At 34.1% G+C, this 16,960-nt stretch overlaps 1 pseudogene across 1 annotated transcript; it reads left to right on the top strand.

The window, feature by feature from the left end:
* Positions 1–455: 455 nt before the first annotated feature.
* LOC105421656 (cytochrome P450 86B1 pseudogene) lies at positions 456–8,533 on the top strand (annotated as a pseudogene). The gene is made up of 2 exons (XR_016059580.1): positions 456–531; positions 6,826–8,533. The product of XR_016059580.1 is annotated as a cytochrome P450 86B1 pseudogene (transcript).
* The last annotated feature ends 8,427 nt before the right edge of the window (positions 8,534–16,960 follow it).

Below are 16,960 nucleotides of genomic sequence, written 5' to 3'. Positions count from 1 at the left end.
GTGGTTATGACCGTATCATTGACTAAACTCAAAGTTCAAATAAAGATTTCTCGAACTTTCTTATAAACCCTAAGCCATTCAAATTGACATCCAATAGGTATGAGTGAGTGTAACATTCTTGTAAGAAAGAAAAATGATCTCATAGTATCTCCTCTCGAAAATAAATAAAAATAAATGGTCTCATAGCATAAATTCTTTTTAATTTATTTGCCACACTTTTTCTTGTCATTTTATTCTCCTATTTTTCATGTAACCAAACATGTACACTCTCGTGGGCGGTGTTCGAATACTTGAATGGGAAAGGGGACTACGACAGCTATCTGCCCAGACGCTGAGTTTGGTATTTTCGGTAATGTTTCTATTAATTTATTTGAGTCAGAGAGACAGTTGAGAAAATTTATAGGTCCAAATTGAATGCATGCAACTTTAAATACCCCCGAACCAAAAAAGCAAGCAAAGCAAAGGATCAGTCCAAAGGAAAATGGCATCCAAGCCTCGTCCTTTCACGCAATGTCCATAGAAGACTTCAAGGTATTCCTCTCACGTACTCTCTCTCTCTCTTGATTGATACATGCTTTTAAATTCTCTCACTTTCTCTAAATTCTCTCATTGCTACCTACCTCTAAGTTTGTGTGTGTTGAATGTGAACAGTTATAGAAACCGTTAGCGGTTATAGAAATTGTACAACTGTAAACCGTTATAAAAACTGTATATTCATGTATAAATTCGTTATTGTTAATGAAGTTTACTAGATAATAGAAACAATATCTTCACATGATATCAGAGATAGGGTTATTGCGGTCTTCTTTGGGCCTTCTAGTTTCTCTAATCTGTATTATGTAAAACTTCATGGACTTCTCAATCGATCTGCGAAGCCTAGAGACGTGATCCGTCAAAGACGTCCCATCTTTTCTCTCCTTTCCTTTCTCTCTCATCATCATGATGAATCTCTCCCTCCTCTCTCTCCCGAATCTGTTGCTGCTGCTCTATCGCAAAATCAATCAAAAAGCCTGTTCATTCTCTTTGTTCCCATCTTTTTTTCTCTGCAATTTCGGCCATTATCTCTCTACAACTTAAAAAAAATAAAAAGACAAAAAAAAAAAAAACCATTGGGCCCTTCTTCTTTCTCTCCTGCTGTGCCCCTTCTTCTTTCTCCCCCGAAACCTGATTTGAATCTTTGTTTTTCTTCATTCTAAAATCACATCTAAAATTGCCACCCTGCAAAACCCTGCCATCAGTTGGATCCGCTGACTCCACCGCATATGGATCGACTGTCTCTGTTATCTGCCCCACAGAGAAGTTCTGCCCTCTGCATCCCATTCTAAGGTCTCTCTCCTTCGTTCTTCGTAAGGTCTCTCTCCCTTCGCTCTTTTTTTCACAGTGAACCTGGTCTCTCTTGATTTCCTGGATTTTGTCTCTCTTAATTTGCTCGATTTTGTTTCCTCTCTCTAGATTATCTTTTGTTTTGCATTTAGATATATAATTTGTTTTCGCGTTATTTTTCTCTCTCTAGATCGAATTTACATTAAGGAGATAAATCTTCATCCTCAGATATTTTCTCTCTCTAGAAAATCTCCTTGTCATGGTGTTTGGTATTTGTGGATAAGACAAAGATTTGCTCCTGAAATTCTCGTTCTTGAGATACACTGAACATTGCCCAGGTTTATCTGTAAGCCTCTGTTTTTCTCTCTCTTGTGCGACCCTTCAAACTCATCTCTTTATTTTAGGGTGAGAGCTGAGAATGTCTCTGGTTTTTGGTAGGAGACTCTCTCTGACCTTCTCTTCTTGTTTTCTCCTAAAGAGCATTTCTTCTCCTGGATGCACTGTGAATCGCTTGATTGTGGCCGTTAAGGGCATGATAAGAATTGAAAGTCTTGCTACAACTCTTCATAAGGTTGGAGCCACAGTTTCTTAGTCCTTAGGAGAAGAGAGAGAAAACCCATTTTCAATCTTCTCATGGTTTCTGCATAAAAGAAGAGAAAATCCTATTTCAAGCCTCTCAAGTAATCTGGAGAAAAGAGAAGAGCGAAAATTCGTTTCATTTTCTTGCAGGAGTGACAAATTTATCATCATCGTCGGCCTTCTGTTTCTCTCTCAGTACTGTCCCTCGCTCAAACCTCTCTGTTTCCTTCACAGGAAATCAGTCTCTCTCTCTACTTTCCTTCCTCTCTCTCTCTCTGTCTTATTTCTCTCTCTACTTCCCTTCCTCTCACTCTCTGCTAATATGCGAGGCCGCAAAAGGCATCTACTGGAACTGATGAAGCACTAACCCAAATGCGGGTTCCCAATGCAGTTGCATGGCCTCTCTTATCCTACCACGAATTCCCTTACTCTGGTTCCCCAATTCTCTCTCTGAAGGTTTTGAATTGTAGGGTATCGTTTCACAAATTAAAAACCCAAAGCAAAACCCAAAACCCAAAAGTTTTTTCTACAAATTATTATTTTTTAATTAAAAAAAAAAGTGGGATTGCCTTGTGGTCCATTGTGCCTTTGTGGACCAGTCTGTTTCTTTGATCCTACAAATTAAAGGTTTTAATTCTTGCTTGTTAAAATTGAAAAATCCAAATCCTTTTGTCCATTAAGTTCAATGGAAATGCCTACGTTTACATTGAGCTGAACTGCGTCCCTCCATATCACTGCACCATCTTTCAAAGTTCACCGACCATCAATCTTGCACTGTCTTTCACCATTTTGATAAATGGCACCATTATTTTTCATCACCGGATTCTGCCTTATCCATATTTCCACATTGTTTCGACTCTTTGATCCGTCTCACTGTCGATTCGTGTTTACTGTTCTGTCTAAGGTTGATGATCAAGTTTTCTGCTACTTGATTATGTTTGATGATGGAGTTTTTCGTTACTCAATCATATTGGATGGTGGAGTTTTCCGTTACTCCATCCTGTGTGCTGATCGAGTTTTTCATTACTCGATCTCGTCAGATGATCGAGTTTTCGTTACTCGATACCGGTTGTTTCGAAGGTCTATTTGTCCGTTGTTGATCGAGTGTTTCGTTACTCGATCCCATTTGTTCTTGAGGCCGTCTGTTGTTCCTGAGGCCATCTACTGTTCTTGAGGCTGTCTGTTGTTTGTTGATCCGCCACTACATTCTGTGCTTATTGTTCAAGCAATCTGAACATGGAGACCACTACTTCTAACAGTCACACCTTGCACCTGAAGACCTGTAGATCGAACTCAGTTCTTTTATGCCACTTATTGTTCAAACTCGAACTGTTTTGTGTCAAATCATGTCGAATTTGAGAGAACGTTTGAACAGTTGTAGAAATCGTGAACATTTATAAAAACTGCATAACTGTGAACAGTTATAAAGACTGTATATTCATATATAAATCCGCCATTGTAAATCATATTTACAAGATAATAAAAACAATATCTTCACATTGAAAGCATACACATTAGTATAAATTATACACTATGGTACATACTTTGAATTGATGCTTCATCCGCAACTCTCTCTCTCTCTCTCATATTCACATGGTTACATACTACATTCCACAAAGTTCCTGCTTCATCTGTGTGTATGGCACAGGGCTAATGCTGCTGCATATTTCGTGTTATTGCACAATGAGAGGATGTGCACTCATAATGATAATGATATGACTCCATGTAGAGTTGCCCGAGAGTTTAGTAGTAGACTGGTTGCCTTTCATTCGTTGAACAACATTTGGCATGGGATGCCTTTCATTCGTTGAACAACATTTGGCATGGGAAGGCTAAGAGTTTTTTTTTTTCCAACGTCGAGTTTTTATTTGCTTTTGTTAGGGTTGAGGATTGTACAAGGTGTACACCTTATTACACGATACAAGTAAGGCGCACAACTAAATTTTGCTAAAGGATGTAGTTTTAGTGTTTAAAACTTTAATATGCTTTGAAAATTCATATTCAACAGTAATTAAGAAAAATTCAAAATTTGAAAGATTGTGCAAATTGAAAAAATCTACAAATACTTCAAAAACTTAGAAAGAGATATTGCAAATAACTTCTTGTTGTGTGCGGAAACTCTAAATTCGACGAGTTAATTTTTACAAATAAAGTACGAGAAATAAAACATGAAATACATATACAAGAACACAAATATTTACATGATTCACCTCAGAACGGCTACACGAAATCCACTATACTAATGAAAGTTACATCAAAGATTTTGGAATACAGAATTACTTCTCTAATCTCGATAAAACCCAAGTCGAGCAAATTCTTTTAAACCACTCTCCCTACCTTCTCTTTACTTGTGGCAACCATTATTGACAACACCAGATAGAGACGCGATAGCAATGAAAAAATGTATTTCTCTCTAACTAAAGGGGGGTACAACCCAAAATCTCTATGGGAACTACTTCTCTCTAAAAAACAAGCTTCTCAATCTTGAGACCGCAAGAGGCACCATCATAATGTTTCTCTCCATAAGAACCTCTCTTTTCTCGAAGAGGAAACCTTGCATCTTATCCATAAGAGGCATTGTTCCCCTCTCTCTCTCTAGAGGAACCACTATTCCCATATGGTGACCCAAATAGGGCACACAAATTCTCTACACTTTCATCTCATAGATATAAGGTTAGGAATCCATATTAAATAGAAAACTTCCTATTGATGTTACATATATCTCAAAAGACCAAACATTATATCTAAGAGTCCTAATCTTTTTGGATTTCAATTTTATCAATCTCAATCCCATGTAATACGAGGATTTCATTATGTGGATGATTTTGGATAGCATGAAATGTAATTCTTGTTACAAGACAAACTATTTTTAAAACATGAAATTATTTTTTTCCTTAAGAAAGCTTACATATGAACACTATTTTAACACGTTTATTACTGCATGGTTTACATTTTTCCAAATATTACATAAAGTCTCCTTTTTTTTTCCTTCATTGTCTGACCTGTCCGGTATTGCTAACACCGGCAAAGGGATCTTTCCTCATGACAATAGTTTTTATTTTTCCAGCACATTGCACATTTTCATTACTAGACAATGCATTTCCCTCAAGTGTTGTCCGACAATGGTTATATCGGACAATCCAAAATTGTCTCTCGATATAAAATCTTCCAAAGCATACACAAACCTGAACCGTTCAAAGAAGGTCTATTTTATAAAGAGGTTACCATTTAAAAAAAAAAAAACAAACATGAATAATATAAGATTAGGATTTCGGCATGGATTCAGACGGTAGTAGCTGGATTTTCATGGCGCTACCTCTCAAGTTCCATTCCTATGTAAGCTTATAAAAAAAAAAAATAAATAAATAAATAAATAAAAAAAAAAAAAAAAAAAAAAAGAGAAGATAATATAAGACTAACAAGCGAAGATAAAAGCACACATGAGTTGGCGACGGCCGTCCAACCTGGGAGTCGAAAAGAGAGATGTAGGTGCAGACTACGCGATGACTCACTGCTGTATTCATGGACAAAGAAGCACAGAGATACAAGGGAGGTGGTTCTTTTTGTTGGAAGTTAAAGAGAGGGTGGATGCTGCTTGGATGGGAGAGGAAAATGCCCCAATTTGTAATTCCCATTTAGTCAATAAGAAGTAAGTACTCTTGTCAAAAAAAGAAAAAAAAAAGGAAAAAATAATAGAGAAGGCCCAACAATATATGAAAATTTGAAAATCTTGAAAATTGACGGTCCAAAAATGTGTTACACAATACACTATTTAAATTGTCTATTTAAATCAGGAAAAAGTTTATAAAAGGTTGCAACCTTAAAATGTAGAATTACAAATACACCTCAAAACTCCATGAAAAAAGGTTTTTTAATGCTGAAAAAACCTCTAATTGATCATCTTGATATCGAGATGTATGAATCTGAAAAAAAATAAAAAATTTGAGTCCCAAAAATAGTACATCTTGCAATACATTATCTAAATCATCAATTTTCAAGATTTTCATATGTTTATAGATCTATTAGATTTTAACCAATTTTGGAGTTTAAAAATTTATAATTAGATATGAAAATAGATTTTGAGATAAGGGTGCAGTTTGTATAGAGCCATGCTCTAGAACATCAGAGTAAAGCCCACCTTCAAATAGTGTCAAAAAATATGGTTTCAATATTGGAAATCTTTGTGATAGCCTTAGAATATATTTTTATTTTTAGTTATAAATTTAGAGATTAAAAAATAGTGTTGATTGAGCAGATCTATGAAAATCTTGAAAATTGTTTGTAAAAAAATGTGTTACGCACTATTTCCAACACTTGATATCCATTTTTTTCTCATGTCCATGCATCTTGATATCAAGATGATCAATTTGATAATATTGGGGCATCAAAACAACATTTTTTAGTCAAATTTTTAAGGTGGGCTCTAATTTGATCGTTTAGAGCCTCAGCTCTATATAAACTTTTCCCTTGAGATAATCCTAAGAGTTTTTTAAACTAAGATTACATTTTATGATAAAATTTGGAGGTACGCCTTAATTGGATTGTTTAAGGTTGCAACCCTATAGAAACCACACCTTTTAAATTATGGACGGGTTAGCATGCGACCACTTGTAGAAATGCGGTCTTGGCAAGAAATATATTTTTTAAATATAATTTGATGCTAATTTTTAGAGAATGTAAATACTGTAACATGGAGATCATGAATATGAAAAAAAAGCGGCAAGCGAAGCAGCTTGAGCTAGGTCAACCGCGCGATCACCAGCCCCATTTTTTAAATAAAGCATTGCTTGAAAGTTGAAAGTTGAAACAAAGGGAAAATGAAGCGAGTGAATGGAAGGGAAATAGTAATGAATAACCACGCCAATTCTAGTGGTCCTTCCCTCTCTCTTCTGGTTTACTGGTGGTCATGATCTAACATTGTAGGTGGTTTTCCCATCCTGTACTTGTCGTATAAATCTTCACGTCCCAGTTTGAGAAGCCTTCAATTCTCTAACTCCATGGACCTTCCAATTCCAAATTGGCCTGAACTCCTCCTCGCCACCATTTGCTTCCTCTTCATGCATTACATCAACCAAAGGAACAAACCCATTGTCTCATGGCCCCTGCTTGGCATGCTCCCCTCCCTCGCCATCAACGCGCACTGCATCTTCGAGTATCTGACCCGAGCCCTGAACCGAGCACATGGCACCTTCTCCTTCTTGGGCCCTGCACTGACCAACTTTGAGTTCATACTCACTTGTGACCCTAAGAACATAAAACACATTGTCAAGACCAACTTCTCCAACTATGGCAAGGGCAAGGACTTCAAAGAGATCTTCGATGATGTTTTCGGAGATGGCATCTTTGTTGCTGAGTCGGAGTCGTGGAGGATCCAGCGCAAAATGTCCCATGCTCACGTTCAATCTAAAGACTTCAGGACCTTTCTTGCAACCACAACTCAAGATCTTACAGATTCGGGCTTGTTGCCATTGCTGGGCCGGGCGGCACGGCAAGGCTCACAGGTGGACTTGCAGGACTTGTTAATCAGACTCACATTTGATAGCACGTGCACCTCGATTCTAGGAAGGAAAGCCGGCTGCCTTTCCCCTGGCCTCCCTGTCATCCCGTTCAGTAAGGCCATCGATGATGGGTTAGAGGCCATATTTTTCCGGCACGTCGTGCCTCGCAGCTGGTGGAAGCTGATGAAGAGACTGGAAATCGGATGGGAGAAGAGGATGTTGCATGCCCGGCACGTCATCGATGAATTTGTGAAGGAACAGATTGCGATCACAAAATCTGAGCTCGAAAGCAAGGGAAGCAGTGAAGATCTGATGACGAGTTACATGAGTTCCAACAGGTCCCTGTCCAATACTTTCCTGCGGGACACCATGGTGAATTTCCTCTTCGCCGGGAGGGACGCGTCTGGTGTGGCTCTCTCCTGGTTCTTTTGGCTAATCTTTGAGAACCCCCACACTGAGGCCAAGATCTTAGAAGAATTGCGGAATGTGCTCGGTGGGAGGACAAGCATCCCCCTCGAAGATCTACACCGGCTCGTGTATCTCCACGCAGCGCTGTACGAGACATTGAGATTGTATCCACCAGTTCCGATAGATCAAAAGGCCGCTGTGCACAACGACATTCTTCCTGATGGGACGATGGTGAAGGCCGGCACAAAGATCTTTTATTCGATATATTCAATGGCGAGGATGGAGTGGATATGGGGGAAGGACTGTAGAGAATTTAGGCCTGAGAGATGGATTGGAGAAGGTGGGGAGCTGAAGCCTGACCTAGAATTCAAGTTCATGAGCTTCAATGCAGGGCCAAGGAGTTGCTTAGGGCAGGACATGGCCTTCACTCAGATGAAGATAGCTGTGGCCACCATACTTGCCAATTTCCAAGTGGTGGTGGTGGAGGGCCAAAATGTAAGCCCTAAAACTTCAGTGATCCTCTTAAACAAGAATGGGCTCAAGGTCACCATAAAGGAGAGGCCACTTCAGGCTTAGTTTGAGCACTGTAAGTTTACTACTTCGCTTCCAACTGTGTGTTGTATGAAGCAGCATCGCCTTGTTGCATGTTTTGTGTGGGCAGTGTCATTTGTAGTTTGGTGTAATCTTTATTATTATTACATATTTTCTATATTTTAAGCAAGAAATGACCTCCCCAATTTTTATCTCACGTGTCATTTCGATCTCTTTTACATTTGGTCGTTATGAATATCTACTAAATGTTTTGACATGTGTCCTCTTTCAAAATTTAAAAAAGTGACATCTCGTTAAAACTTTCACATTTTAAAGTGACGTAGCTTCCCACTTTCTCTTCTTATTTTATTTTTTTATTTTTTTACTCCTACAATCGCTTATTGTTATTTTTATTTTATTTTATTTTATATTTATCTTTTTGACTTACAAGTTTTTCTTTCTCAATATTTGAAAAGATACAACTCCTTAATCTCCAACTATATAAAGCACCAGTTGATTTGTACACATGTGGCGCTTAATAAAGATATCCATGCAGGATTAAATCGGTTATTTTTTTTTTGAGGTATTTGTGTTTGGGAAAATATGGGGTAAAAGTTATATCTCTTTTTTGGGGTAATGGTGCGGGTGTAACGCTTGAGTAACGGTGTGACGCTCAGAGGGTGTGAGATTAGAACGTAGGATGGTGAAAGTTATTTGTTTTGGTCCAGGGTTTTCATTGCTCTGATACGTAGTTATTCTTTTTTGAGAACATCCACACTTTCTGCCTTCCTATTGCTCCAGAAAAAGACAATCGCACAGAAATACTTATAATAGAAATAATAAGAGCAGGCATGTAGATACAAACCATCAAGAGAGAGATTTCATCAAGGCAAGTAAAAGACTCCTACATTTTTATTAGTTATGCTTTCCCTTATTGTTATCTCAACTGTGTGAGACAAGCCAAACTAATTGGAAAATTTAGTAAAAATTAGAGTAATAATTTATCCACCCCATATTTTGGTTCTTCAATACATGTAATTAATAAAACAAAATTTAGACCTTCAAAGTTCGAAATTAAGTATTTTTTATTTTTGAAGGGTAGTTTGGATTTTTTTAAAAAAATTTCCCCTATTAAATTTTTGAATTTTCAATATTCAATTTAACAAACATACATGATCCAGCAGGAAAATGTAATTTTTTCCTTTTAGAAATCTAAATATTAATATTACAGCAAAATTTATTTTTTAAAATTTGAAAATGTTCAGGATGCTAAAATGAAATTTTTTGATTTTTAAAATATGAAAATTCAATTTTCAAATAAATTTTATACTTTCTCTAAAATTGTTGAGATATTTTTTGGGGTAAATATAGTTGTTGGCACATTATTTTTAAAAAGATTTGACTTTTAAAATCCAAAAATGAAATTTTCATTCAAATTTCAGGATTTCAAAATATAAAATTGTTGTGACATTTTTTTTTGGCAAATAAAATTGCTGGGACACTAGAATTTTTTTCACAATTTTTAGATAGTTAAATTCCTACACGTTAATTTTTAAATAAATTTTAGAATTTCAAAATTCAAAAATTTTGAGGATCTTAAAATGCAAATTTTCAAATGTTGAACATCCAAAAGTGTTGAAAAAAGAGGGAAATTCGTCAATTTAAAACATGACTTATTTTGTGTGGTACATGGCATCTCATGGCTTTGTCCACTTTTATGAGATCCTTAATTTTTTCGTTTTCCTTATGTGTCTTTTAATTTATTTTGTTTGGTCTTTTTCATTTATAAGTTTAAGCAGAAGAACATCTTGACATTTCCTTACTTGGTCTTAATCTTGCCCTATTTTACATGTACTAAGGTTGGTAAGATTTTATATACCGGCTACTTTGAATAATTGTTTACATTTATTTTATGCTTTTAAGAACCGTACAACCTTATGCATCTTTTAATTTATGATGTAATTGTAATGAAAATTTAATATTTGTAGTGAATAAGTTATTTAAGTAATTTATTTTTTGAGTCCTAATTTATTAGAATGATTTACTTTTTAAGATTCTTTCAGAAGTTAAAAGAATAAAATTTGAGAAGTTATAAAATTTGAAAATTTACGAGATACTAATTGTCCAAGCATAAAAATTAAATATTTTAAACATTTTGTGAGGTTATCTTTTAGGATTTAAGTTTTTATTCAATGAGGTTTTCCAATTTTCCTTCTTAATTTAAGAAAATCACTTTGAAAATTCTTATACACACGCTCAAAAAATAGTCATTCTATAGGTACTCTTTTGGGTTTGTACATATTTGCCATTCAAAGTAAGGTGATTATATACATAAACAAAGATTCATAGGTCTCACTCTATGTTGAGATTTTATAATTTTTTTAAAACTTTGGACATTTAAAAAAAATTTGAAATTTAAGAATTACTTTATTTTTAGAAAATGAAATAATGCTTCATTTTTTAATTTCGATTGCCAAAAACTTGAAATTAAGGTTTCTTTAATTTTTTTTAAATTAGAAATCTAAGATTACATGATAATTTATTTTAAAAAATTATTTTCTTGCTCTTAATTCATTTGTTTTTTTTTTTATGCCTGCTTATGGAACATCTACATATCTGATTTTAGGAAGCATGACATTTGAATTTATACATGATAATTGTAGTTTACTCCTTAATAGTGACATCTTGCTATGAAATTTTGGAAAGCACAGCCTTGATTTCTTACATGCTTTTAGAAAATTTTAACTATTTTTTATATTTCACATGCTTCTAATAAACCGGTGCGAAGCCGAGCATTTCGCTAATATTATATAAAGCATGACTTCTATTGTGCTGCACGTAGCATCTCATGAGGTGGTCCACGAGGGATGGAATGTAATAATTTTTTGTTTATGCGTCCTATAACACGATAATAGTACGCACAGTGATGATTAGTATTGCACCCCTTCACTGTAAGAGGTACATATCCTCGAAATTTCAAGTCATTCATATTTGTAAAAAAAAATGAGAAATAAAAAACTACCGGACAATCGTGACCACGTGATAAAATTTGGACGGTGAAGAAGATAGGCGAATTCACTATTTATTTTCGCCTATAGGCGTTGAGAAGACTTTTTATATATATATATAAACAAGCAATAATGTAATGCAACAATTGTATCGTAGTATAAAGCAACGACACTTCTATAAAACCTTGTTTGTGGTATTTCTATGACCCAAAATTTTGTGCACACACTCTCTTCATCTCAATAATCAATCCAAAAAAAAAAAGTTCAATTGGAACCCTAGATATGGTCAAAATATGTCCCCTCCAAAAACGAATCTAGACCACTTATTTAGTGAATTTCAAGATCTAGGCCTTTATAAACTCAAAATAAAATTTTTTTTTTTAACATTGTTTATCTAATGATAATAAAACCAACCAAAAAAATTGGAAATGAAAAAATCCTTCTAAGACTTAAATCTAAGCATGTCACCAAAATGAACAGCTTATGTTAATTGGGCTAAAAAACTATTTTCTAGGTTGTGTTTTTCAATTTTTTTCTCTTTTATAATTGTTCATTAGAATGAAAAAGAGTGTATATTTCAAAATTTGGATTAAATAAATGACCATAACATGGTTTTTGAAGGTTGTTGCATCATATTACTATGCAATTGTTACATGAAATCATTGCGCTACATATGAGTTCATATGAATCCAATGCCCTAGATTGAATCTAGGCTAATCTGACAGTCACCACCTCATTTTGTATTTTAATTTTAAATTTTTTTTTTACTAATCTAAATAACTTAAAATTTTAGGCGTGTGTTCTTAAAAAATAGGATAATTTAATAAAAATATCAAAAAAATAATTTACACAAAATAAAATAACCAACAGAAAAACTCCTAGGGGTATTTTGGTCAATTTATTTTTTGTTAATTATTTTTTAAATATTTTTATTAGGTGCGCCTTGATGAGAAGAATGGATGCCTAAAATTTCAAATTATTTGGATTCATAGAAAACAATTAAAATTTAGACACGAAATGACATCGTGATAGTCAGATCGGCCCAGATTCAATCTGGGCCGTTGGGCTCAAATGTTTATATGAGCTAGTGAGCTAATCCCAACATTTTATATATATATATATATATATATATATATATATATATATATATATATATATATATATATATATATATAGGAAAAACATAAAAAACAACTATAGACGATGTGCTACAGTATTTCGCCACCGCCACAGACTTGCTATGCTCGTGGCGGTTTATTGAACGGACCTGTATTCGCCATTCGTTGATGTTCCACATGATTTTTTGACCACCTCGAAGCTAGTACGTGCACCATTTGTTGTGGTTCCACGTGATTTTTTTACCGTCACGGAACTAATATGTACGTGACCGTACCGCCATAGACATGCTAGGTCCGTGGCGGTTGAAAAACACATGCCGTCCAATCTTTTCGAGCGGTGATGGGCCTATGGACGAAATCACTGTAGCATTTACTGCTATACCCTTTAAAACAACTTAAAAATTCCAACCCAACCCAAGGAGACCACCTCAAAGCACGTTTGGTTCTTTGAATTCGGATTTCTATTATGAAAAGGGCGGGCAATTGTGTTTGGTTTGCTTACAATTGACATTTCAGTTAGAATTGAGATTTTCGTGGATTTTCCTGAATGCTCATTTTAAGTCTAAATTTTCTGACATTTCATTTGAAAATGAGCTGAAACAGTTTTAAAAAATTCCTACAATGATTAACATTTCTCATGTTGTTGGATATACGATTTCAACACTTTTGTATTTTTTTTTAAAAAAATTGTCTATTTGATTCTAATAAAAAAAAGAAAAGGTGTGGTTTGTATATGCTTGCAAACTTAAACAATCAAAATAAAGTGCAAGCTTAAACTTTGTTATAAGACGTAATTATTGTGTCGAAAAGTCTTAGGATGGTAGGGGAATCTATTTATCTTTAATTATAAAATTTTAAACTCCATAAATAGTTCAAATCAAATAGAACTATAAATATATAAAAATCTTGAAAATAGACGGTCTTGTAATATTTTTGAGACTCAAAGTCTATTTTTTTCATACTCATACATCTCAATGTCGATTTGATCAATTAGAGGGTTTTCCAACTTCAAAACAGACTTTTACGTTGGATGTTTAGGTGCACCTTAATTCTACCTTTTAAGGTCGCAACCTTTTGTAAAAAAGTTTCAAAAAGAAAATATACAGAATAAGAAACCAAGATCAATGCTCATATTTTTTAGCAAAAATAGTAGATCAATGCAAAGCTAACAATGTTGTGCGTGGAATCTCTAAACCCGTTTGGTTGATTTTTGGCAAATAAAGAACCAGAAATAAAGCATGAAATACACACCACAAAAACACAAATATTTACGTGATTCACTTCGAAAGGATAACATCCAAGGGCATGGCAAACGGAAATCCACAATAGCAATAAAAGTTACATCAAAGATTTTGGAACATAGAGTAACATCTCTAACCACGACAGAAACTCAAGTCGAGCAAAATGCTTTTAACTACTCTCCATTCCTTATCTTTACATCTGACAACTATTACCAACAATACCCGATACAGACGTGAGAGCAACAAGAAACTGACTTTCTCTTTGGCTAAAATGGGAACCATCCAAAATCTCCATTGGAATCACATCTCTACAAGAAACAAGCGTCTCAATCTCCAGGAACAAGCCTCTCAATTTCCAGGAGTCTACAAGAGGCACCATCACAATGTTTCTCTCTATAGGAAGCTCTCTTCTCTCCAAGAAAGAGGAGGCTTTGCCCACCTCTGTCTTTAAAGGAAACCACAATTCCCATATGGTGACCCATATAGGGCATACAAATTCTCTGCACTTTCATCCTATGTATATAAGTTTAGGAATCTATATTAAATAGGAAATTTCATATTGATGTTACATATATCTCAAAAGACCAAGAGATATATCCAATAGTCCTAATCTTTTTTTTTTTTCTTCTACTTCCTTTAGGAAACTTATCAAATATCAATATCAATCTCACATAATATCTCAATCCCATATAATATCGAAATATCTCAATACCACAAAATATGGGAGTTTCTAATGTGGGTGATTTTGGATAGCACCAAATCCAACAATCTCTACATTGAAATCAAAATCACCAGTTCATTATGCCAACATTCATTAGATAGCCTCATAAAATTTTCATCTTTTACCACATAAATTTCTTCATAATTATCTCCACCTCGAACCTTGTATTCGAACTTTTATTGTTATACTGAAAACCCAAATTCAGGGCTTTGATACCATTTGTTGTGCGTGGAAGCTCTAAAAAGTACGAAAAATAAAGCATAAAACACACATACACAAGAACACAAAGATTTACGTGGTTCACCAGAGAAGGGCTACATCTATGGGTACGACTGCCAATGAATATTACATCAAAGATTTTGGAACATATAGTTACCTCTCTAACCTCGACAAAAGCAAGTCGAGCAAACCCTTTTAAACCACTCTTCCTTCCTTCCATTTACTTCTGACAACTATTACTGACAATGCCAGATAAAGAAGCGAGAGCAACAAGAAACTAACTTTCTCTCTAACTAAAAAGAAAACAATCGAAAACCTCTATGAAACCACTTCTTTATAAAAAACAAACATCTCAATCTTCATGAGGCACAATCACAATGTTTCTCTCTATAAAAAGTTCTCTTCTCTCTAAGAGCAAACCTTGCATCTTATACACAAAAGTTCTTGCACCCCTCTCTCTAGAGGAATCACCATTCCCATATGATGACCCAAATAGGACATACAAATTCTTGCACATTCATCCCATGTATATAAATTAGGAATCCACACAAAATAAAAAACTTCATATAAATATTACATATATCTCAAGCCAAAGACATTTATCCTAGACTCCTAATCTTTTTGGATTTCTATTTCCTTTAAAAAAACTTATCAATATCAATCTCAATCCCACTTAATATGGGAATATCACAATCCCACTCAATATGAGATTTTCTAATGTGGGTGATTTTGGATAGCAACAAATCCAACAAACGATCCATGGATAAAGTTATCCATACCTACATCAATTTAACTGGTTTTGATTGGGCCTAGCTTCTTAAACCACCCTCTTCAAGGGCTGAGTATCATTTACTAATTACATCTCGGTTCTCTACAAAATTTCTCCGATCTTGTGGTTTAAGAATGCAAATTTTTGCATTTGAACATAGTAGTATTTTAGTGCTCTTGCCAACCCATCGTATGTCCATACATTTGTTGCACAAGTCACATTTAATTTGGAAATCGAGATCTATTGGATCTTCAATTTTAATATATATATATATATATATATATATATATATATATATATATATTTATATTTACTCATTTTAAAAAAAGTTCACATTAGTTAAATTTCCTTGTAATGTCTTTGCTTTGATTGTGTACATGCGATGCAGAATTGCACGCTTTGGAAGGATGGGAGACACACGAATGTCCATGACTATAATTCACAGCCGTAATAGGGGCCCTTTGCTGAGATAAATTTGGTTGTTCTCTTATAGTCTTCTTCATACATATTCTACAAAGATGGAAAGAACCTCAAAACTTTAGTTGAATATATTATAAGAAACAATAAGCGAGCATTACATTGCTCAAAACTGGAATTGATTTTTCAACCTGCTGTTGTTTTTTTTCTTTTTTTTTTTTGTTAAGGTTGGTATTGCGTTGTTTAATGGTTAAGATTGAACCATGCTCATCCAAGGGCCAATAATGAATATCATTTTCTATGTTTAGTTTTTAATTTGGTTTTAGGTTCATTTTTATTAGTAATATTGACTAGAAATAATAAAAATATTTTAAATAAAAAATATTGGCCAAAATAAGTTTAGAGGTATTTTGGTTTTTTAAAAATAAAATTATTATAAATAAAAAATATTGATCAAAATAAATTTAGGGGTATTTTGGTTTTTTATTTAAAATTTTTTTAATCATTTTTATTTAGTTAAATTTGTAGAAGGAAAAAGTTTATATAAGGTTTCAACCTTAAAATGTAGAACTATGGATGCACTTCCAAAATCCGTCGAAAAATATTGTTTTAATATTGCAAAACCCTCTAATTGATCATCTCAACTTCAAGATGTATGACTATGAAAAAAAACGATTTTAAGCACCAAAAATAGTGCATCTTACTACACATCATCTAGACCATCCATTTTCAAGTTTTCATATGTTTATAGATCTACTTGATTTTTACCATTTTTGTTGTTTAAAACTTTATAATTAGATATGAAAATAGATTTTGAGATAATCCTAAGAATATTTTAGATCAACATTATATGTTATAATAAAATTTGAACGTGCGCTTAATTGGATTGTTTAAGGTTGCAACATTATGGAAATCATACCCTTTATAGAAACCTACACTCGAAAATTTAGATAAGTATCTTATTTAAATAAAAAAAAAAAAAAAAACTATGAGACTAATTTTCAACTATTGGATACGTCCATTGGAAGGGTGCTTGTGTAGCCCTCCACCCAGCCACACCATGTGGATGGGATTCTTTTCCATTTCTCTCTTTTTCTTTTTCTTTTCCTTTTTTTTTTTTTTTTTTTT

Source organism: Amborella trichopoda, chromosome 7, assembly GCF_054954075.1.
Source record: "Amborella trichopoda isolate Santa Cruz 75 chromosome 7, AtrichopodaSantaCruz75HAP2 v2.0, whole genome shotgun sequence".
Taxonomy (NCBI): domain Eukaryota; kingdom Viridiplantae; phylum Streptophyta; class Magnoliopsida; order Amborellales; family Amborellaceae; genus Amborella; species Amborella trichopoda.
The sequence above is the reverse complement of the archived record's forward strand: the minus strand, read 5'-3'. Positions and strand labels throughout refer to the sequence as shown.